The sequence below is a fragment of the Artemia sp. Qi Xiang Cuo genome, chromosome 10 (genome assembly GCF_049724085.1).
Source record: "Artemia sp. Qi Xiang Cuo chromosome 10, ASM4972408v1, whole genome shotgun sequence".
Taxonomy (NCBI): Eukaryota; Metazoa; Arthropoda; class Branchiopoda; order Anostraca; family Artemiidae; genus Artemia; species Artemia sp. Qi Xiang Cuo.
In genome coordinates, this window is record NC_142803.1 from 57,275,101 (window position 1) to 57,290,427 (window position 15,327).

The 15,327-nt window shown below is 34.7% G+C and overlaps 1 protein-coding gene and 2 pseudogenes across 1 annotated transcript in view; 1 reads left to right on the plus strand and 2 right to left on the minus strand.

The window, feature by feature from the left end:
- LOC148947929 (uncharacterized) overlaps window positions 1-15,327 on the plus strand; it is a 131,805-nt gene continuing 116,478 nt past the window's right edge. The window contains exon 1 of the mRNA XM_089096045.1: window positions 1-208. The gene's annotated coding sequence lies outside the window, so the exon portion shown is untranslated. The remainder of the gene's footprint in view (window positions 209-15,327) is intronic.
- LOC148947930 (protein disulfide-isomerase pseudogene) lies at window positions 3,097-4,709 on the minus strand (annotated as a pseudogene).
- Window positions 13,579-15,172, minus strand: LOC148947931 (protein disulfide-isomerase pseudogene; annotated as a pseudogene).

Sequence of the window (15,327 nt, forward strand, 5' to 3'; positions counted from 1 at the left end):
CTTCCATCTACTGTCTGAGAATTATGAAAAAGCAAAGGAAATTTTAGATTTTCAAAAACCTGGGTCAGTAAACGTAGACTTGAAGAATTTCGCCTGTGGAAAAGGGACCCTAATTGCACTTTCAGTTTTAAAGCAAGACGTCATGGGAATTGAATTACTAATCTCTAGAGGGGCCTCCATTACTTCCAAAATCAAATTTTATGATGTGGTAAGCTAATTTAACTGCACTATTTCTTGTAATTCAAATTGTGTATTTTATTCTTGTTGGTTAAATATAGTTGTTTCTTTTACAATACTTAACACAACAACAAAAATATAGTAATAAAAAATCATAACATATGAAATGTAACTTTCTTTCGTTTTTTCCTTTTTGTAGATTCTGTATAGAGCGTGTGTTGAGAGTGTTTTTTCTTTCCTTTTTCCTATCGATAAAGGCATCTAAAAGTGAAGCTGAAATATTCGAATTGCTATTATTATTTTTGCAAATACAAAACAATCGTATTTGGGTTCGACTTTTGCAAAGTTCACTGTCTGATTAAAAGCTTACATACTTTTGAACATTCCCATTTCATTTTAGTTGTACATGGAAGGCAGTGTGGAATAAAAATAACACCCAACCATGGACAACTTCAGGATAATGCTAATGCTTTGGGTGAGATCTCTATTCAGCTTTCCTTATAGTGTAAAAAAAAATATAATAATACAATAGAATATAATACTTGATCCAAAATAAAAAGACAGACAAGAAAAAAAACACCTTTTCTCTCTTAATTTTTTGTTGATCGTCTTTTGTTATGTTTGTTTCATTCTATTCTATATTTTTTTTTTTCACATTGAGTATGGCTGAGCGGAGGTCTCGGTTATTTAGATGGTTTTCTGGGTTTCACTTCTTTGAAACCTTTCGTACTTATGTAGTGGATGTTTTTCCTTGCATCATTTTCAACCTATGTTGTCTTCAGACCCTATTTAAGAAATTTGCTCAGCATTTAATGGGTTTTCTTATTTATTAAAAAAATAATAATAATGAAAAGGCAAAGCAAAGAGTCATTTTACATCCTAAAACGAGCAGAAATAAAGTCGTATGGTAGTTCTAACTCAAAAGGAACATATATCGTTATGAATGAATAATGAAGCCCATTCCGAACACAAATTAAAATGAATAATTACATCAAACATAAGAATAACAGATAATAGTATGATAGATGAAACAAAAAACGAAAATTACTAAAATAAATAATAAAGTCCATCTTAAAACCCACAGAAATTACGACACATAAGATTAGAATACCATCTATTATACCCTTTAAGGACCAGAACACTATTTGTGCTATGCTGAAAACATTTTGTATTTCCAGCCGTGTCTCTTTTATATTCCATAGAATCAAGAGCAAAACAACCACGAAATAGAATAATAATACTAATTAAGGCTGGTAAACGGGAGCTACTACTAATAAGGGCAGAATTATTATCCCTCCCCCTTTCTCAAACCCTCCACCTCCCCCTTTCTCGAATCCTTGACTATCAATTCCGCTTTGCTGAAAACGATAAGGGTTTCGAATAGCCTAGAGTGGTTTTTATATGTAAAAAATTAACAAGAACAGCAAAAAGAAGAACATCAAAATGCTACTAAAGATCATAGGAAAGATAAAGGGTTGTTTTACAGTGCTTTAAAACACTTATTATTCCAATTTAAAGGCCCTATTGTTTGAGCATACGTTCTTAAGGAACTGGGCCAAAAAGCCAAACTTTAGCGTAGGGGGTTGGAGATGGAATAGCCCCCTTGTTATACGTTATAGTTTCTGTTTCTTATAATTTCTAATGTCATTCTTTACTTTCGTTTAAGAAAACTTGTCGTTTCCAATTCTTGTTCGTTTTTCAAGGTATACCCAAGGGTACCCCAAATGCAAACCATCCATAAAACCTGGGTTAAGTCAAAATTTACTCTTTTCGAAGAAAAGCTTCAAGAAAGGAAGCTCATTTAGTGTATTTTATTTTGAAAATTAAGTACGATTCAAATTGAACAATCGCCTCCTCAATGTGGGGAGAGGTTTCCCCTCCCCCAAGCCTCATACTACATACTTCATCATGCCTACGGGGTTAACAACCCTCCTTCTAGCCCCGAGGCAAGGGCTGAAACTTGTGCAAGTTGCCCCTTGTTAAGATGCAAGGTTTTTATGGAAAGGGTGGTCGCATAAATTTGGAGGGGGCTCAATTAAATGGAAATTAAAGTTCCAGTGTCGTTTTTAAGATTTTAAACTAATCAGAGGGCAACCAACGCCCCATGCCCTTTTTTTCTCAAATGCATTTGATCAAAATTTTGAGATAGCCATTATTCAAAGAAGTCGAAAAATCAAATAACTGTGCTTCCAGGGATAATAAAACACAGCCCGTGGGGTAAATATTGTACGACATATAAGCTGTACAATGCTTATTTACAAGGCTGATTATTTGGAAAAGGGGACAAGCTTGTTACTGATTCTCCAATAAGGCTAAGGTTACAAAAGTAAAACTCTGAGGGGAATGTAAAATAAAATCAAAGCACAATATGTGCAGGAGGGCTGTCAAAAGGGTACAATAGCAATATCTGAGGACTAGCTAAGGGTATTAAGTTGGAACTTTACAGTCATTATAAGAGGGAAGTAGAAAAAGGAACGGACAGCCACCGAGGAAGGATTGTAAACTATCCAATAGGTCCATTCTTAACATGCTGGATTTATCATTGGGAAAAACAACCTGGATTAACTTGATCACTACTAGGACGCTAGGAAACACTACTATCCCCCCCCCCAGCAGCAATATATGATATGTGGAGAATATAATGGTCATCGGAGTATTTTTTTTTTTTTTTTTTTTTTTTTTTTTAATTAGAATGCCGTTTATTAAAGAATCAATCCGGCAATGTATACCAAAGGTGACCCGTACAAAATGTTATCAAAGTTAACAAATCTTTAACTAACAAAATACAACCGCTTCGCTAGAGCCAGTTGTTTTTTATTTCTTCCAACATAAAAAATGAAGTGTAAAAAAAGAGAGAAAGTTACAAAAATTTAGAATTCATATAAAAAGAACGAGTGGGTTGACAGTTCGTCCACCCACTTACAATTCACCTTTGGCATGAGCATCTTCTTCTTCCTCCTCATTAAGAGCATGAGCTTCTTCTTCTTCCTCCTCATCAGGAGCATGAGCTTCTTCTTCTTCCTCCTCATCAGGAGCATGAGATTCTTCTTCTTCCTCCTCTTCTTCTTCCTCCTCATCAGGAGCATGAGCTTCTTCTTCTTCCTCCTCATCAGGAGTAGCCTGTTCACATACTCCACCAGTTTCAAAAATTTGGACATCCCTTCTAAGTCACGCTCACCATTGTATTCCACAACCTTGTTGTCTCTTTTTTTGTACAGTTTAATAGTAGGGAAGGATTGAATTTTGGTGTCTTCTAATTCATTTACAGTAGCATCCATTTTGGCTATAATAATACTTTGGTTATCCTTGTATTTCTCGGAAAGCTTTTCATAAATAGAGGTCAGTTGTTTGCAATGTCCGCACCACGGAGCGTAAAATTCCACAAGGACATCTTTGGTGTCATCAAGGACAACTTCACGAAAATTGTTGGCCACTAGAACCTTCACAGGTTTGCTATCCCAATCTTCTGGAATTTCTTCAGACAAGATGTGAGGCTTTAGCTTATTATCGTGGAAAGCTTGGACGAAAGACATAATGTTTTCCACGGTAAGCTCGGGGTTTTAAGGCTTATATTTGGTCATATTCTCTTCAATGTTAATGAGTCGCATTGTAGGTAATTCAGTTTTTTTTATGCCAAAAAATTCAATGAGGTGCTGATAGTCTTCTTCCTCAGTATCAACGGTCACAAATAGTAGCTGTCCCTTGAAGTCCCTGGCAAGCTGCTTTGCTGCTTCATACGCTTTCTGATATTGTTCGGATATCTTTGAGACAAAAATGAGAAGATGAGATTTAATTTCACCACTAAAGATTTTCGATGATGTTTCATGATTGAATTCGACTACAAGTGGCAGAGATTCATCTTGAACAAAGGTTTTAACAGTATCTTTTGTCCACTCTCCATCAAAATTGCCTCGTCTATCGTCAAACTTTTTGAAGAGGACAGTAGCATCATCACTAACGTCATGATCTGCGTATACTTTTTCATCCGACGTAATACCAAACTTGACATCATCCAAACCAGCCGCTACAGAGAGGAATGTCTTGGCCTTTTCTGAGGATTGATCCTTGAAGATACCAATGACAACTACTTCATTATTTTCAATGAATGCTTTTGATTAGTCTCCATTTTTCAGGTCAACAGCAAGTGGTCCAGTCTTCTTTCAGAGCCAATTAACAATTTTCGCAGATGTTTTGCCACCTGTAAGCTCTGAAGGTTTTCCATTTATATAGAAATTCAATGTTGGATATCCTAGAATACCATGTTCTTCAGCAAGTTCTTGTTCTTCAGTGGCATCTACGTTACCCAGCCATCAGATGCCAGTTTCTGTGCAGATTTTGCATATTCTCGTGCAAGGGATTTGCAGTGACCACACCACGGGGCATAAAACTCAACAAGGATGTGCTCATTATCACTCAAGGCACTGGCAAAATGTTTCTTAGTGGGAACTAATACCCCTTTGTCTTTTTTTTATTTCTTCATCTGATAGAGCTAAATGAAGGGTAAGAAAACTAGCAATAAGTTTTAATTTCATAGTTCCAGTCCTATGTAGGCTCCTTGTGTTGTGAACAACTTGATAGCCTACTCTCCAAAGCAAACAACCAAAACAGACTAGACAGATGGATTATAATTTGAAAATTTTCAGGTGTTTTTCTAGTTTAAATTAAAAGATTAAAATTATTGCTCAAATACCTTAAATACTATTGTAGTTTATAACTTTAGCGATTCTGAACTGAAAACTAAAACAAACTAAAAACGGATTTTTTCAATTTTTACGTCACTCTTACGGCTCTTTTCTTGGGGGCTGTAGTGGGCCTTGTCATCCCCAAAAACATAGTTATTGAACCTTTCAACAATGATATACAAGATGGCTATCTCAAAATTTTGATTGGATTACTTTAGGGAAAAATGTTCGTGGAGGGGGCTAGTTGCCCTCTATTCTTTTTAGTCACTTAGAAAGGGCACAAAAATTTTAATTTCCACTCGAATTAGCCCCCTCCCGGTATTTTAGGACCATTTTTTGTAACATGAACTCTATTGTAGTCAGCTGTTATAAAGTGGTTTATGTTGCCAGTAGCTGTAGTGAAGTTAGTTGATTATTGGTAGCCATGGGTGGTGCCATAGTGGCTGGCAAGGCCGACTAGAACAGTTATAAGGAGGCGAATAACCTGTTGATTCTTAGATAGAGGAAGAAGGAGGTTCGTTATTGATTATATTAATTGGTTCTAAGAATACAAGGCAAAGACGTCCAAATCGACCTTAAATTAGAAGTGGTGCCTTTGTCGAATTATTATTTTTTTTACTGGACCTTTCATAATCGCTATCATTTTCAATTTGTTTTCTTCGTTACTCCTCGGCTTATCTTTTGTCATCATGAAATACATATCATTGAAACATTTTTTTACAAAGTTATGGTAGGCATTGATGACCTTATCTATGTCAAAATCACAAACCCAATCATCATCGCTATCATTTTCAATTTTGACCCGTTTTGATTCTCGCTATCCAGGTTGATTTTCCATATAAATTACTATGCGCCGTGGTTTGTTCTTTACTAGATTTCAGGTATATCCGATGAAATTTGTATAGTCCCCATTTACCTGCTCGTCTTTTACTAGGTTGCCACTACCGCACCAATCATGATTTATTTTTCATTTACTATGGACTAGAGTTCGTTCTTTACTATAATTCGGTACAACCTCACAGAGAATTTAATTTTTTCAGTATAGCTTTTGTCTCCCCAGTATCTACCCATTATTCTGGTAGCACTTTTTTTTCTTATGTTTGTTTCGGTAAACTTTATCATTATCATACTGTTCCTTGCTCTTATGTTTGGCTGTCTCAATTTTTGCATGTCTATAAACTTCATCATTATAATAACGCTGTTTGTCACTATCAATTTTTGCATGTCTATAAACTTCATTTTTGTGATAAAATTCCTTGCTGTTTTGTTTTGCTCTCTCAATTTTTACTTCTCGATACGTCTGGTCTTTTGAATACCTTTGCTTTTCTCTTTTCACGATGCTATCTCTGATTTTTGTGTAGTACTTTTTTTTTAACTTCCGCGAGCTTGCTTCGATTTAACCATTATGTAACCATGAATGAGACCATTGTTTCTTTGTGGGCTTTTATATAGTAATCATGACGTCATGGCGTAATGATTTTATTTCATGACGTCATGACGTAATGATATTATTTCATGACATCTTCAGAAATAACAACATAATGTCGTGTTTTTCTACTCACGTCATAGCTCTAATAAAACTATGAAGACATTCATTATATATCTAGTAGGGTTTCAGACAAGGTGGTTATGAGAGGCAGCGTGGCCGAGTGGTCCAAAGTGCTGGTGTTAGCTACCGGTCTCTTTGGAGGCGTGGGTTCAAATCTTATCGCTGGTATACGAGTATGATTTATGTACAAAAATCAAATATATTTGAAAAGACTGCAGCATGAAAAGACATCAAAAATACAGTTGTTATTGAAAAAAATTATTCTCTTTTAGAAATAATGTATTTTAGTTACAAAAGATTTTTAACCCAATTAATTTCCTTTAAAATGAGCCATTGAACAATTCTCTACGATGTTCCAGTGCCAAGCTATCTGTGCAAAAGAAAAAGAAAGAAAAAAAAATGACGTTTAGGCAGAATGTTGCAGTAGCTTCCACTTCTCTTGATTATATAGCCAATATATTTCCCTTGCTGTTCAAGCCAAGGGACAGAAAGTTTCCTATACAGAGGTTTCAGACTTGACATTTCTAATGGTGTACTTTTTGTTTTGATCTTATTCTTTTTTTTTAGGAGTTATGGGTTTTTATATTTCTTAGCATTGGACGTGATCGTCTCTTACTAGGTTGCTAGCTACCACTGCAACCCGGGTTCCTTTAAAATGAGCCATTGAACAACTCTCTACGATGTTCCAGTGCCAAGCTATCTGTGAAAAAGAAAAGAAAAAAAAAAAAAATGACGTTTAGGCAGAATGCGGTAGTAGCTGCCACTTTTCTTGATTTTCAAGCCAATATATTTCCCTTGCTGTTCAAGCCAAATGACAGAAAGTTTCCTATACAGAGATTTCAGACATGGCGATTCTAATGGGGTACTTTTTATTTTGATCTGACCTTTTTTGGGAGTTGTGAGTTTTTGTATTTCTTAACATTGGACGTGATCGTCTCTTACTAGGTTGCTATCTACCGCTGTAACCCGGATTAATATAGTCAAGAGGTCTTTGTTTGTTATAAAAAAACACAACCAATTTTTAAATTTTCAGGTTTTTCTCTGGTTTGAATTAAAAAACTGGAAATTATTGTTCAGACACCATAAATATTTTTTCACTTTGCAGCTAAATAAAATTAATATTTAGATTCTACTTTAAAAACTATTTTATTTTTAATTACAAAAGGCACTAGATGTAGAAATTTCTTTTAAAAAGAGCTATTTTAACTGTGTAATAGACCACATCCTGAATAAAACACAGCAGGTGCAGCCGTTTGGCATAGACTTTGCTGGAAGAGTTCTTTCAGACGTCGACTTTGCCGACGACTTGGCGCTAATATGCGAAAAAATTAGTGACCTCAAAACTACACTGGAAACACTGGCCTCTACCGCTGAGAAATTCGGTCTGAAAATAAATTGGTCGAAGACCAAGATAATGCCCGTTGAGAAAAAGCCGTCCAACCCCCTTTCATCTGTGGAAATTTGTGGCCAGACTGTAGAGGTAGTCAAGCAGTTTACCTACCTTGGTTCAATTGTCTGCTCAAACGGAAGCCTAGATACCGAAATATCAGCAAGAGCGGCAAAAGCAAACTCTGTCTTCGGTCGCCTTCTAGAAACAGTCTTCCATAAACCCCAGATCAGCCGTCTCACCAAAGCACGAATATATTCTGCTTCGGTTGCCAGCGTTATGCTCTATTCTGCTGAGACTTCGTCGCTGACTCAGACAAAGACGCTGAAGGTAGATGCCATCCAGACGAAATACCTCCGAAAAATTGAAGGCTCCCGATGGCCCGACAGGGTACGAAATTCGGAAATCCTCAGGTCCTTCAAACTCCCACCCCTGTCCGAGCAGCTTGAGTCTCGCTCGCTGCGTTGGTATGGTCATCTGCTCCGTCTGCCTGCCCAAACACCCACCCGACTCATCTTCGATTTCGACCCAGCTGCAAACGGCTGGAGGCGTCCTAGGGGAAGACCGCGCACCAGATGGGCGGGCGTCATCCGTGATCGGCTTACCTCCAGAAGCATCAACCCGACTGAAGTGACAACCCTCGCCCTGAACCAACCACTCTGGAGAAGACTGACGGCGCTGACGACTGGTTCCCTCTACGCTGGCGACGCTGCCAAGCAAGTGCTTTAAGTAAGTAAAAAAAAAAGTAAGTATTATACACCTCTCTATGATTTTCCAATGCCCAGGTAGCTGAGGAGAAAATAAGCGGAAAGAAAAAAAAAAGATGCCGTTTGTGGAGAATATCGTGGATAAAGTCAATTTACTTGATTTTCAAGCCAATATATTTTCTTTAATGTATTGCAGTAATTACTTGGCTAAAAAAAAAAAAAAAAAAAAAAAAAAAAAAAAAAAAAAAAAAAAACTCCCTTCTTACTTTAGGAACTGAAATAAATGCGCACTTGAACAAGGTCTTGACCTTACTCATCCATCCAGTGTAAGTTAAATTAACGATATTTGTGGAACTAATTTTGTAAGGCCTAGTAATAAAACAGCCAAAGAGTTCGAAACTATTTTTATGAAAATGAAAGTCACAATTTGAGCAATTCTCAAATGACTGAAATGAATGAAAGAATAGTCTAGTAAGAGATGATCACGTCCAATGCTACAAAATATAATAACTCATATCTCATGTAAATAGAGTCAGATCAAAACAAAAAGTACACCATTAGAACCGCCTTGTCCGAAACCCCTATACAGAAAACTTTCTGTCCCTTGTCTTGAACAGCAAGGGAAATATATTGGCTTGAAAATCAAGAAAAGTGACGGCTAGTACAGCATTCTGCCTAAACAGTATCTTTTCTTTCTTTTTCTTTCAACACATAGCTTGGCACTGAAACATAGTAGAGAGTTGTTCAATAGCTCATTTTAAAGTGAATTCCTAGTTCTAGTGCCATTTGTGATAAAAACAATTTTTAAAATAGAATCGATTTTTCCACTAAAATCTGCATTTTTATGGCCAATCTTGATGAATACCAGCTATCATAACCACTAGGACGCTTATCATTGTGCCATCGCGGACTTATGAAAAATAAGTTACGTATAAGACATGATAATGAATTCGCTAATCCGGGTTGTCAAACAGTTCGTGGTAAAGAAATGTATAGCAAGAGCCACTCGTCTAAATAGTAACCAAAACTTTAAAAGCGAAATTTTGATACCAATAGATACATTAAAAGAATTTCACGCTGATGTTAAATATATGTAAGTTTCATCAAGTTTAATGTTATCCATCAAAATTTACGAGTCTGAGACAATTTGCCTTATTTTCGAAAACAGGGTGAAACAACCCCAAAAAGTCATATAATCTTAACAAAAATCATACTACCAGAGTAAGCGCATCAGAGAACCTTACTGTAGAGGTTTCAAGTTCTGTATGCCAAAATGTGGAATTTGGTACTTTTGCCAGAATGACATTAAAAGACGATCATTAGAATTACAAACCTTTGCAAACATTGGACTTAGTTAACTACATGATTGGTTGAGGTTCGTCTCTTACTCTTTCAAAGAAGAAAAAGCCATAGGCAATTTCCTGTTTATAATCATATAGCATAAGACAAGCTCCAGATACAACTGCCGTCATTATCAAACAGTTTTAGCTCTGATGACATCGGTATATTATGACGTTATCATTCGCATAAACGACTGATGTAGTTCTTTGAAATGGGGACTATGTAAGATTCATTGGATAAAGCTGGAGCCTAATAAAGAACAAACCACGGCACATAGTAACACATCCGGGTTGCAGCGGTAACTAGTAGCCTAGTAAGGGACGATCACGTCCATTGTTAAGAAATATAATAATCCATAGCTCCTTAAAAATAGAGTCAGATCAAAACAAAAAGTTGACCATTATCCGAAACACCGAAACCCCTTTTCCTAAACACCTGTATAGGAAACTTTCTGTCCATTTGACTTGAACAGCAAGGGATATTTATTGGGTTGAATATCAAGAAAAGTGGCAGCTGCTACATCATTCTGCCTAAACGGCATCTTTTTTTTCTCCTTTTCTTATATTCCACAGATAGCTTGGCACTGGAACATCAGAGAGAGATGTTCAATGGCTCATTTTAAAGGAAATTGCTAGATCTAGTGCTATTTGTAATTAAAAAATTATATTAAGGAACAAACTGTAGCCCATAGTAACTGAAGTAATAAAAGGAATCATTATATAGATGATTAGTTTAATTATATTTTTTAAGAAATCATCGTTAGTAAAAATTTCTCATACCGGTAATCGAACTTGAGTCAACTGAATGAGATATATCTATCCTAACCCCTTGACCATGTAGGATATATTAAAATATCTGATTAATAAAGTTTATGTTAAAGAACAAATTATGGACTTAGTTAGATACCTGATTCTTTGAGGATTCTTTTGAGGATATATATATATATATATATATATATATATATATATATATATATATATATATATATATATATATATATATATATATATATATATATATATATATATATATACATATATATACCACCTACTGTTAGAATTCTCTGCCAACTGATCATTCATCTGAGCGTTTACCAGTTTTTGGTCAGTAGGCGTTTTGAAGTTAAATTCTCCATCCACTTTTTCAAATAATTGTGAAGCCAAATTTAATATATAAGACCTTGCTACTAAGTTCAATTCAAATAGTAGATTTATTGTTTTGCAAGATATTTATATAGTAACTTTGAAATAATAAGTCAAATATGGCATAATACCCTAAAAAAGTTTACCGATGATAATACTACCACTAAAGCTAAGGTTACTACTACTATTATTTAATATTTCGGTTACTATCAGTTAGGGTTTGTTGTATATTATAACCAAAACATATATATGTATATATATATATATATATATATATATATATATATATATATATATATATATATATATATATATATATATATATATATATATATATATATATATATATATATATATATATATATATATATATATATATATATATATATATATATATATATATATATATATATATATATATATATATATATATATATATATATATATATATATATATATATATATATATATATATATATATATATATATATATATATATATATATATGTTACCTACTGTTAGAATTCTCTGCCAACTGATCATTTCATAGTGTAATGGTTGACACTTTGGACTTTAAATCCTGCGATCTGCGTTTAAATCTCTGTGGAGCCTGTAAGGATATGATACTTCCTCTGTTAAACCTTTGGATGGGTCTCTCCAAATCTTTTTTTTTTACATAAAGGACCAATATAGCTCGGTACAAATTGGGATTAATTAAATTTGTATATAATAATAGTATTTTCGAACAAAATGACGACAATGAAATCCAAGATTCTCATGATATTGAAATCTATGACGTATTCTTTCAGAAAATGAAATTACAGCTGAAGATACATTTTAGTTCAGAATCGATAAAGTTATAAAATGCAAAAACATTTATGGTATCTGGGCAATAATTTTAATCTTGTAATTTAAACTGGAAAATACCTGAAAATTTTAAAACTAGTTCTATTGTTTGTTAGGTTTTTGTTACTTGATACGATAATTTAATAGGCACAATGTTATATTTTACTAGTCCAAAGAAGCACTAAATTTGTAATGTTGTTACAATTGAGCGTATACGGATCAATTTTGAAATTGCAAAAAGTTCCAAGAGGAAAGCTTTACATAAAAGTTTATGTAAAAGACGAAGAAAAGAAGTGTTTTTGTCTAAAGACGAAAGAAGTGGAAGGTGGTATAGGTGGCTTAATATGGAACGGGAAGATTAAATTGCAGGTGTTTCAGGATACAAAAATTACATTTCGTTTGAAGTCAACTCGATTTAAGCTTCGAACTAAGACAATAGGAGAGGGATACTACAGTGTAAAAAAAGAGGATTATTTGAATGAATATTTTCACAGAATACAAATTAATCTAAAGACGATTGGGGAAAATAATATTATAGTTACAAATGAGGTGGGAGAGGTAGATATTGGTATCTTATTGCTAGAGGAAGAGCTAACTAACGACTTGAAAAACTTCTACAATTGTTTGACACAATAAATAGAAAAAAGTCAAGTCACAGGCAACTAAGATGTCAAAACAATCAAGTCCCAAACTGTTCAAGTAAGAGCGACTCGTCTCAATAGTAACCGTAACTCTAAAAAACAGAATTTTAATATTAATAGATACATCAAAAGAACTGGATTTTTATGCTGATTTGAAATATACAAATTTTCTATAGAAAGTTATGAGCCTGAGAATATTTGCCTTGTTTTAAAAAAAAAGGAAAACACCCCCTAAAAGTCATAGAATCTTAATGAAAATCACACCATCAGGTTCAGCTCCTATCTGCAAAAATTTGGAATTTTGTATTTTTGGCCAGAAGAAAGATCACGAATACGTGTTTATTTGTTTGCCTTTTACTTTTTACCAGGGGTGATTGTATCGACCCAGCGGTACTAGAATGTCGCGAGAGGGTTCATTAAAACTGAAATTAAAAGTTATAGTGCTGTTTTTAATCTAAAAACCACAAAATTTCAAAATAGAATCACTTTTTACAAAAAACTGCATTTTTGATATCTTTTCATACTGCAGTCTTTTCAAAAATACTTGATTTTTTAAACAGTCAAATTACGACCTCTTGCCTATACTAAATTTTATAGGCCACTTAACTTTAGTATAGGTTAGTAAAGTTTACATAAAGAACCGATATAGTTCATTATAAATGGTGTTTGTCAATAAGGTTTCATTTTATATAATTATCCATTATTATGTAAAATGCAGTAATATTTGGGGGGTCTTTAACAACAATTTATTTGTTAGCTGAAACTAGAATAAATCCTAAAAGTTTTATCCGGGTAGCAGCGGTAGCTAGTAACCTAGTAAGAGACGATCACGGCCAATGTTAAGAAATGTAAAAACCCATAACTCCTAAAAAATAGAGTCAGATCAATACAAAAAATAAACCATTAGAACCACCTTGTCCGAAAACCCTGTATAGGAAACTTTCTGTCCCTTGGCTTAATCAGCTAGGGAAATATATTGGCTTAAAAATCAAGAAAAGTGCAACTACTACGGCATTCTGCCTAAATGGCATCTTTTTTTTCTTTTTTTTACATTAAAATGTAAATCATTACGCCATGACGAGTGGGTTGACAGTTCGTCTACCCACTTACAATTCGTCTTTGGAATGAGCATCTTCTTCTTCCTCCTCATCAGGAGCATTAGCTTCTTCTTCTTCCTCCTCATCAGAAGCATGAGCTTCTTCTTCTTCCTCTTCTTCTTCTTCCTCCTCATCAGGAGCATGAGCTTCTTCTTCTTTCTCTTCTTCTTCTTCCTTCTCATCAGGAACAGTCTGTTCATATACTCCACCAGTTTCAAGAAATTTGGACATTCCTTCTAAGTTGCGCTCACCATTGTATTCCACAACCTTGTTGTCTCTTTTTTTGTACAGTTTAATAGTAATTTTGGTGTCTTCTAATTCATTTACAGTAGCATCCATTTTGGCTATAACAATACGTTGGTTGTCCTTGTATTTCTCGGAAAGCTTTTTATAAATAGAGGTCAGTTGTATGCAATGTCCACACCACGGAGCGTAAAATTCCACAAGGACATCTTTGGTGTCATCAAGGACAACTTCACGAAAATTGTTGGCCACTAGAACCTTCACAGGTTTGCTATCCCAATCTTCTGGAATTTTTTCAGACAAGAAGTGAGGCTTTAGCTTATTATCGAGGAAAGCTTGGACGAAAGACTTAATGTTTTTCACGGTAAGCTTGGGGTTTTCAGGATTAAATTTGGTCATATCCTCTTCAATGTTAATGAGTCGCATTGTAGGTAATTCAGTTTTCTTTATGCCAAAAAATTCAATGATGTGCTGATAGTCTTCTTCCTCAGTATCAATGATCCCAAATAGTAGCTGTCCCTTGAAGCCCTGACAAGCTGCTTTGCTGCTTCATACGCTTTCTGATATTGTTCGGATATATTTGAGACAAAAATGAGAAGATGAGATTTAATTTCACCACCAAAGATTTTCGATGATGTGTCATGATTGAATTTGACTACAAGTGGCAGAGATTCATCTTGAACAAAGGTTTTAACAGTATCTTTTGTCCACTCTCCATCAAAATTGCCTCGTCTATTGTCAAACTTTTTGAAGAGGACAATAGCATCATCACTAACGTTATGATCTGCGTATACTTCTTCATCCGACGTAATACCAAACTTGACATCATCCAAACCAGCCGCTACAGAGAGGAATGTTTTGGCCTTTTCTGAGGATTGATCCTTGAAGAAACCAATGACAACTACTTCATTATTTTCAATGAATGCTTTTGATTGGTCTCCATTTTTCAGGTCAATAGCAGGTTGTCCAGTCTTCTTTAAGAGCCAATTAACAATTTCCTCAGATGTTTTGCCACCTGTATATTCTGAAGGTTTCCCATTTCTATAGATCTTCAATGTTGGATATCTCGAATACCATGTTCTTCAGCAAGTTCTTGTTCTTCAGTGGCATCTACTTCACCCAGTTTGATTTGTGAGCCATCAGATTCCAGTTTCTGTGCAGCTTTAGCATATTCAGGTGCAAGGGATTTGCAGTGACCACACCACGGGGCATAGTACTCAACAAGGATGTGCTCATTATCACTCAAGGCACTGGCAACATTTTTCTTAGTGATAACTAATACTCCTTCGTCTTTTTTTATTTCTTCATCTGACAGAGCTAAATGAAGGGTAAGAAAACTAACAATGAGTATTAATTTCATATTTCCAGTCCTATTTAAGTTCCCGGTTGCAGCAGTATACATAAAGGACCGATATAGTTCATCATAAATGGTATTTATCACTTAGGTTTTTTTTATATAATCCGGGTTGCAGCAGTAGCTAGCAACCTAGTAAGAGACGATAGAGTCCAATGTTA